This window comes from Saimiri boliviensis, chromosome 4 (assembly GCF_048565385.1).
Source record: "Saimiri boliviensis isolate mSaiBol1 chromosome 4, mSaiBol1.pri, whole genome shotgun sequence".
In the NCBI taxonomy this organism is placed as follows: domain Eukaryota; kingdom Metazoa; phylum Chordata; class Mammalia; order Primates; family Cebidae; genus Saimiri; species Saimiri boliviensis.
The window spans coordinates 19,490,634-19,500,341 of NC_133452.1; the positions used below are offsets into that span (position 1 = coordinate 19,490,634).

The 9,708-nt window shown below is 45.9% G+C and overlaps 1 protein-coding gene across 1 annotated transcript in view; it reads right to left on the reverse strand.

Moving 5' to 3' along the window:
- PLEKHG1 (pleckstrin homology and RhoGEF domain containing G1) overlaps positions 1 to 9,457 on the reverse strand; it is a 265,171-nt gene extending 255,714 nt beyond the window's left edge. Inside the window, exon 1 of the mRNA XM_074397280.1 lies at positions 9,340 to 9,457. The gene's annotated coding sequence lies outside the window, so the exon portion shown is untranslated. The remainder of the gene's footprint in view (positions 1 to 9,339) is intronic.
- Between the last annotated feature and the right edge of the window lie 251 nt (positions 9,458 to 9,708).

Sequence of the window (9,708 nt, forward strand, 5' to 3'; positions counted from 1 at the left end):
TATTCCAGCCGTCTAGTAACAGAGAATAAAATTTCAGTGCAACAACCAGTAAACATAAATAGATACCCACCATTTACCAAAGGCTTCCTGTGTCCTGGGTGCCATCCATATATCATGCAGTTAAACCTCATAATGTCTTGACTGTATCATCTTACCCCCATTTTAGAAGGCATTTTCAAGTAACTTCCAAATAACACACAGAGACTGCCTAATTTCTACACTATTCCTGCATTTCCACCGACGATTCAGACCTTAGAAAAACAAACTTATCTTTCCCATGCACACAATTTTTTTCACAATTAATGGCCCAGAAATCAACTTGAACTAGTACTATGACAGGTCAGCAAATAAAGAACATATTAGATTCAGCTGCTGTCTGTATTATGCATAGTGAAGCATCAAGTAATAATTTTCTCATTAAAGATATAGTATATAGTTTCTGAACATTTGCCAAGCATATCTTCTGCATATAGTAATAATCCAAAACCAGGGAGATTTTTAGAATAATTATTGCTAGCTATTATGACTTTCTTCTGTAAGAAGAATAAATACCTGTTCACTCCCTAGTTAGAAATTCTTGGGCCGGGCGCGGTGGCTCACGCCTGTAATCCCAGCACTTTGGGAGGCCGAGGCGGGTGGATCACGAGGTCAAGAGATCGAGACCATCCCGGTCAACATGGTGAAACCCCGTCTCTACTGAAAATACAAAAAATTAGCTGGGCGTGGTGGCGCGTGCCTGTAATCCCAGCTACTCAGGAGGCTGAGGCAGGAGAATTGCCTGAACCCAGGAGGCGGAGGTTGCGGTGAGCCGAGATCGCGCCATTGCACTCCAGCCTGGGTAACAAGAGCGAAACTCCGTCTCAAAAAAAAAAAATTCTTTCCTTCTTTCCTTCCTTCCATCCTTCCTTCCTTTTCTTTTTTATTTCCTTTTCCTTTCTTTTCTTTCTTTTGACAGATTCTCACTCTGTTGCCCAGGCTGAAGTGCAGTGGCATGATCTTGACTCTCTGCAACCTCCTCCTCCCAGGTTCAAGCGATCCTCCTGCCTCAGCCCCCCTAGTAGCTGGGATTACAGGCACGTGCCACCAGGCCCAGCTAATTTTTGTATTTTTAGTAGAGATGGGGTTACTCTAAGTTGTCCAGGCTGGTCTTGGAACTCCTGACCTCAGGTGATCCAACTGCCTCAGCCTCCCAAAGTACTGGAATTATAGGTGTGAGCCACTGGGCCCAGCCTTAGAAATGTCTGAAACTATAGTATTAGACAGTATCACATTTTGATACATGACAGATCATAAGGCAAAACTGGTCTCCTTTTGTTCCTCAGGGGCATACTGGATTTCAAATGTCATTGCTATGATGGAACTCAACACAGTTCAGTTCTCAGAACTTCACATGTGCTTCCATTTCAGATAAGTTCTAAGGAGAAACAAAGAGAAATAAGAGTGTTTTATCATAAGGATGCTACTTAGAAGCTACCTGAATTCTAAGTGGCTAAAGGTAATGCTTCATTGGGATGAGACACACCTATGGAGCACAAGGGTTCCATATGCACAAAATCACTATCTTCATATTTCTTTCCTTGCTGTTTCAGCTTCAAGATCAGATATCATTAAGTATTTCAAGGAAATGATATTCCTTTGAGTTGAATCTAAACAATTGTCAAAGGGGGAAATAGCATTTATCTTACATAAACAGTAAAAAAAAAATGGAAAAAAGCCAAGACCACCAAGATTTTCCTCCATGACTATGCTCCCAAAGCTTCCAAATATTTCCCAAAGCACTTTCCTCAAGAGACCCCATACTAATCAGCCCATCCATGTGCCCATTTCCCGTCTGCTTCCCAACCAGCTCATTACCCTGACAGCCCCACCCTTGCTATTCCTCATCAAGAAATTCCCTAAAAACTCTCACACATGTTGGGAAATGCATAATGTAAGGAAAAGCCTTTCTTTTAAAAAATAAACCTCTAAAAGCTGCGTCTCCTCTAATATCCCCCCACCACCCACTCAGTATTCCCAGGTCCTTGACTCTGACCTTCACACATCATCATTCATCTTCAGTTGTTTCCAACTTTAAAAAGCGGGACACACCTGACTATTGAAACTGTAAGCTGTTTCAGAACGACCACATCCTCCTTCGATGCAACTCTAATACTTGAGCACAACATAGATGCTTAAACTAATAGCAGGTTCCACGGTTAGAGAGAACACACAGGATCGTATATTTATGCCTCAGATTACAGCTTTTCCTCTCTCTGCTGCACATCAGAGAAGTGCAGATGTCAGTGTTTGAGGCCTGTCTCTAATCACATGGCCATGGAAAGCTGAGCTCTGTGATGGCCGGGATCAGCCTCCCCAGCTCCTCCATGCGGCCTCCCGTCTTCCCCATTCTCCCCTCTGCTGCAACTAGCTTGCTAGCCACAGGTCAGAGATGGCCTTAAATCATCCTGGCTAAGGCTGGACCATGGCTAATACGCATCCCTGGAATGCTTACAAATGACTTCTCCTTTGCTTCTACTTGTTTCCAAAGATTCCAATTTCAGCCAGAGTTGGTGTCTGTTCTGAAGAACTCTTAAAACACGAGGGCCTTTAATCACACAGAAGTTGGAGAGAAGGGAAGTGGGTAGCTCAGGAAGGAAAACAGGTCCACGCTTTGCTTCCTACTTGGCCAAGTGCTGACCAACCCTCCCTGTCAGACAGGGTGCAGGAAGGGCACTTTGCTCTAGCTTCACTAGCAGTTGGGAGAAAGTGGGAGGAGCTGAGGAATGCCCCAAAGGAATAGATTCCAGAAGGACCCAATCACCATGTGTGCCAGCATGCCACTGAGTGCTGCTGAGTGCTAGGGGCTTGGGTGACATGTTGAATTGAAAATCAAAACAGCATGAATGCACACTTTATTACAGCCAGAAATAGCCAAGCTTTGTCAAGACTTCCATTGAGTCCCCCAGAAACTGAGGAGTTAAAGGGAACTTGGATAGGAGGAGAAGAGCTAGAGAGGGACAATAGGCTCCCAAGTGAGTGAAGAAAACAGGTCTTGATTAGGATTCAGAGTTTAGAGGGTGGTCAGAAAAAGCAAAGACTTCAGCAGTATTTTACTCTCTAAACAGGGAGGAGGGTGGGGAACTATTGGAAGAGAACCCAGCTTGGAGTGTGAAAAGCTGGAGGCTTGCCAGAGCTGGGAAGGGGGTTGGATCTAAAGGGAGCCAACTCCATTTCACTGTTCCAAAGGACCTACTGGCTCAGAGGGACGTTCAGCCCTTGGGATAGGGAGGAGAGACGGAGTATTTACGTTAAATTAAATCTAGATAACAGAAGGAAGTAAAACTGGAGCTAATGCCTTTGTTGCCCTTCGGATGGCATTTATGTGCATGAAGATTTCACACATTACTGCAGACAGCTGCCAAAAGAAATTATCCGGATGCAAGAGCGGCTCAGCTGCACTCCTACACAAGTTATGTGTAGGCCAATTTCACATAAACAGGATTCCCTGACACACTTTGCCAGTCGAAGTGAAGATTTCACCAAAGTAAATGTTTTTAAATTATTTTTTAAAATACATTAGATCATAAATGCCTTGCGATACTTTTACATACTATATTTTAATTGTTCTCAGGTCTAAGTCAACATCCCAGAGCTAAGAAACAGAGAAAAGAAATTCAGTCACAGTGTGGTAGCAGAATCTTATATGCAACCACAGAGTAACACTCATTTATTAATGGATATTTATTGAGCACAAATACAGTGAACACACTTCACTGATGCTAAGACATATTTTTCACAACTCATAGATACAACTTACGATGGTGCCAACTTTATTGACAGTATTTTTTTTTTTTCTGTCTTTGTGGTACATTTTAAAGTGGTACATTTTAAAATTTACATTTCATTAAAAATTGAAATATTTCAAAGGCATATTAGATCTGATGAAACAGGAACTCATCACTATCATTAAGGTCTCCATTCAAATGATGCCGCCTCTTCCTCCGAGAGGCTTCCTGGACTACCAATCAAAGACAGCCTATCTCTCACTCTGAGTCTCCACCACCATACTGATCACATCTCCATGGAGACTGTCTCTCTTTGTATTGGTCAGGAATTATTCTAGGCATAGTAGGTTCTCAATAAATGCTCTGCAATGAATCAAAGTTACCATTGATTGAGCAATTACTACATGTCAGACCCTGAACTAAATGCTTTACAGAGGAAAATCCCATTTATTCCTAGCAATTGAAAAGCTCCTTACTCTGTACTTTACACATGGGGAAGCTGCAGCAGGTAAATGGGGAAGCAAAGAAGTAGAGCTCAGCTCAGCCGGACTTCAAAGCCTATATGTATATGTACTCTGCTACACTGCATATCATATTCAAGACCCTGGAATTGTTTTGTGCTTGATTCTCTAGCTGGTTTGGAGATGTAAAGCAAGATGAATTTATTATTCAAAGAAGAATACAACTGTTCCCCCACCTTTGAAAGGTAATATTTGCCAACGGGGAATCACCACATTCCTCTAGACCTCTAAGTGCTTCATTTATATGCACCTGTGTAAACATAGAGATGGAGGTGCTGGTATCTCTGTCCAGTAAATGAGGAAAGGCTCCAGGGAAGAGGTGGATATTTAAACTTTGTGTGGAAGGACCCCACCACTGGTGAGGGAGAGTGCAGCCCACCCAGGGCTCTGCAAATTATCTTGAATGGCAAGGACATAGGGTACATGTGAAGAGGTACTAGGAGAAGAGCAGGTACAAGGGCCATGGGTGCTTTGCTTGAGGCTTTGGGCCTCATTTCCTCAGTGGTCTGTGTCAACATGAGTTTTATCCTAACCCAGCCCAACTTCTCTCCCCCATTCAGCATCTAACTCAAAGTAGAATGTTGACATCTGGCACTGCCATTTCTGTCCACAGATTGCTGTGTTTAACAGAGACTTCTAGTCCCAGAGCAAAGGGAGAATACAGAAAGGTGACTAGGAAACCAAGTGACAGAGTGATCTTAAGTCAGTCTATAACAAGTCAACGTAGATAGCACCAATTAAATCTGTCATCTGGGGTCTCTACAAAAATGCTGATGGACACTACAAACCGTAAGAGTTCATTTAGAATAGAGCCAGCAAACTACAGCTGCAGGCTACATCCAGCCTGTTTTTGTATGGCCTGTGAGCAAAGATTGGTTTTCACATTTTCAAAGGGTTATAAGGAAATAAACAAATCCCATCCCAAATCAAAGAGTATATGACAGAGACACGTGGAGCCTAAATTGCTACCTGGATTTTTACAGGGAAAGACTTGCCATCCCCGCTCCCCTTCACAACCCGGGACTTTCCATGACCCTTTTCAACTTCTAGTCAGTCACAGGCCATTTAAATTGGTGCTCAATGTGACTAGATCTAGAGAACTAGACCTATTCACCACTTCAAACATTAGAGCTCATTTAATACCATGATGATTTATGGATTAATAATTCCTTATGAGAATACTAAAGTTTTAGCTATTATTAGACTCGCGGTCATCTTAACTTTGTTTCTCTTTGACGTTTAAAAAAAATTCCTTCTTACACATAAACGGGGCTTGCTAGCTTTTGGCCAAATGCTGTAACGGCCAAGGGTTTGCTCTTCCTAATGCTGGTGCTAAGAGGTCTCCACAACAGCCTGGTATTTAAAGCTTACCAAAACAACGTTTTTAATTAAAGATCTAGTGAAAACCCTGACTATCCTCCCATCAGGTTATTACAAGTGGGTGTAGATGGAATTTTTAAAAAACTTAGCCTACCATTAACACTCTTCAAATTACCTTTCCTCTTGGACTACGTGGGGTGTTTTTTGGAGTGGGGGGAGTTGCGGATTTGCGGATCCTTTAGCTTTCCTTCAAACTGTAATTCAATCTTTACCAAAGAAGGATGTTTCAATGTGGAAATTTTTACTTGGCTTGTGTATCTCATCAGAAAAATGGGTTGTTGTTTTTTTTTTTGTAACCTATGTTTACAGATTGAAAAGATACTCGGACTCAAACATGAAAACTATTCTAGATACACAGTCAACTCCTAATCACTGGAATGGGAGTCATCCAGGCATACCTGAAGCTGTTTTGCAGCATCTAGATTCACTATGGTCTCAGTATTCCGCAGCCAACCGGAGCCCCATCACTAAGTGATTAGCCATATACTTCTATCTTCTTAGCTAAAGCATCTGTCGCTTTTCATCAGCATAGACAATATAAAGCTGAATATGTAGTCATCTCTTAATCACCTGAAAGCTGGGTCTTCTGTCAGTAAATTCTACTTGGCACAGACTGCCCATGGCTCTGAATGACCGAATGGATTGGGGTCAGCTTTTCATTTTATCAAGCAAGATTGATGCAGGCCTGTGATGAAACATTAATATCTGAGATGCCTTGCCACACACAAGCATGAGGTTGCTTAGAGAGTCTTTGTCCGGAAAAAGTTCTAATTCCCATCCCTGCCCAAATACATGCACATTTTACATTAGAAACTATACTTTTCCTAAGTCAAAAGAGAGTGATTATTATTTTTTCTTAAAAATGGAACCATTACACTTAATTAAAAATATGTCTCCATGCAATCATCATTTCTTAGGCAGTGCAGTTCAGGAGGGGCAGGGAAGAGGGAAGATAACCTGCATTAAATCACAGTTCTGCCAGTGGAGAGCTATGTATAAACTTCTGCAGAACACACACGCTTGGTTTCTCAATAGCAAGCATCTTCAAAGCACACCGCAGGTGCCAGGCATTAATAAGAATCATTTCATTCAATCCTTGAGACAAGGGCAGAGAAGAAAGGAGGAAAGATGTGAAAATGAGGACAGGTGAGAAAACTGAGAGACACCAACTACGATTTTTACTTCCCCTGGTTATGAAATAATCTACATCTAAATAATTTCTTTAAAGAAGTGAAGGTCGCAGAGCTATAGAGACACAGAGGTGAGCATCACGCAGGTGGACTGATTCTAGATCACTGGATCTTAATCAGACTTCCTAAATCTTTAAGACGTAGGGCTGGACTAGGTCATCCAAGAGCCCTTCTGACTTCAATATTCCAGGGACCTAATCGTGCTGCAGGAGGATTAAAAGATGACAACCATTTGAAACACCAACTACCAGCAAGGAAAGGAGCGGAGAGGAAAAGAAACGTGCAAAAAAGTGAACGGTCGCCCTTAAGTGTCAGAGTATAGCTCCAGGAATTGCTTTCGGTTGACGAAGGGCTCAAGAGATTTAGTGCTGCTCAAGCACTTCCCATATTTATGGGACAGACTATGAACCATTCAATCTTAATTCGATCAGCAAAAAATCATATCCGCCATGGGGGAATACCGCATGGGACTGGTTATTTTTGGTTTTGAAAAATTATGTTCTTATTTCCTGTTGATATGTTTTAAAAATGATCATTTAACTTCTTTGAACTATAGCTTGAATCCCCCAGTGAAATAGCTAAGCCTCTATTTGATGACAGTCACCTATATTAAAGGCACTGAAGGAAGCTGGTGTCCCTAACTCAGGATGCCCATTTAGGGTAGAGGAAGCAGGAAAATATCACCAAGGACAAGCAGAATCTGGGCAGTTATTTGGCAGATTAACTGGGCAGTTATTTGGCAGATTAACTGTTTAATTCTCACTTTGCTTTGTCCTTTAGCAGAGGACTTGGGGGCTGCCATACGCGGATCGGGAAGGTCATGCAGCTATTGCTGTTGACTGTTGAATGCTACTGATGACCTATGTGAGGATGAAGCCAGGTAGGTGGGAGGACTGTGAAGAAAAGTTTCTTTAGTCAAGTGGTTTAGTGGCTTAGACTTGGGACCTCAAATGAGACAAAAAGTCAAGTCAGGAATTGGGAAGCCAGACTCAAAATGTTAAAGAGTCAAACATCAACCCGTCACTTTTCTCTCTGTCTTAAATATTGTAGACCAAATTATAGGGAGTAGGGGTTCCGGAGGGAGATCAGGAGTGAGCAGGGGGCCGCAGAAGCTATCTGGTTTGTGTGCACTGCTTTATAAGGGACGCAGCCAAGACGACCAGAGGCGAGTATCTTGCCCAGGCTCCCAGAAGGCAAAGCTAAAAGTTCGAACAGTTTGCTGATTTCCTGAAATGATGAGCTTGGAAATCTTTTTATTGGAATTTAATCAAAATCCAAAATCTCTACATTTTTTAGAAGTATGCCAACTACAGAATCTGAGAAGCCAGAGACGCCGGTTTTAACACCTGGTGGTTACTCTATCGCATTACAGGACCTGTCTAGGCCGAGATTTCTGTTAGATGTCAAATTGGACCTAGAGTTAACATTCTAGTCATTTCCCTGGTCTAAATACAAAACACAAGATAGTTCTGTATCCAGTGTGTTCAAACCCCTAAACCAACTCTCCTGAGTTGGTCCCCGCAGGGTGATGCGGGCCCCAAACACCCACACCCGGTAATTTCGAAAATACGTGCAGTAGCCTCGGCCACCTGCGGGTGGTACAGAGAGCGCCTTGAGGACCAAAGCTGGAGGAAACGCCGGCTGACAAACCCCGTTCCGCCAGCGCATTTAAGTCAAGGATCCAGCTCATTGTTACCGCGGGGCGCAATGAATTGACCGGCTGAGCGCTCTTCTCCCGGTTACAGCGTCCCGAAGCTTCCGGCTTCGGAACCGGGCTCAGCGAGTACACAAAAGGGGGCGGGCTCGGGCATCACTGCGGGTCCCCGCTGTCCTCCGAGGCCAGACGCTCGGCAGAGTCGCGGCCGCCCAGGTGTTACCGTTTACCCCCTGACGGAAGAGCCACGGGCCCTCGACTCCCCACCCCCCGAAAAAGCGCGTCTGCAGAGCGGGGACGCCCCCCAAGCCCTGCGCGCCGCAGCTGCCCGGACGCCGCCTCCACCGCGCGTCCCCGGGTCCTGGGGCTCCTGGCTTCGCTGCTGGACAGCTGAGCCGGCTAGTTGGCTGTGGGGTCCCGCTGTGGGGCTGTCCTGCTGAGCCGGGGGTGGGGGAGCAGTGGCAATAACTCCCGGGTGCTCGCAGAAACTCCCCTGCGCGCTGATGCTGCAGCCGCTGTGGCTGCGACGAGGGGCGGGAGCGCAGGGAACTTGCGGGCGCGGAGCCCCTAGCGGGGCCGCGGCAGGCAGCAACCGCAACCTGACCCCGACTCCCGAGGCGCGGCTTCCCCCAGCGCCCTCCGTCCCCACTGCGACGTCCCTAGCACCCTCGGTCCCCACCGCGGAGGGGCGCGCAGGGTCCGGCGGGGCCCGGGCACCGGCGGATGTGGGGCTCTGGCCGGAGGTCCAGGTTCCCCTGTCCCGAGGTCCAGGTTCCCCTGTCCCATCCCTGGAAAAGTCCCCAGGGCGTCCAGGCGGGATCGGCCCTTACCCGGGAAGGGGCGGCTCTCGCAGGTCTGGCGGGGAAGATGCGGGCTCCGCTGCGCTGCGCGGGTCAGGGCTCCCCGAGCGCCCTGCAGCCGCCGTCGGGCTCGGACTCCGACTTCCTCTTCCTCGGGCTCGGCCCAGCAGCTCGGCCGCGCCCCGGCCCGCCCCTCCCCGCGCCCCGACGCCGGCTCTGGCGGCCGGAGCAGCCGATCGCTGGTCCCGCCTCCCCTCTGCCCTGAGGGCGAAAAAGGTGGAGAGGAGGGGGGCGAAGAGAAAGCGCGATTCGGCACTTGGCCTTGTCTCTGGAGGCTTGCCAAAGAGAACAGTCAAATTACAGCCTCGGGGGGAATAAAGTTAAAAAAAAAAAAATCTG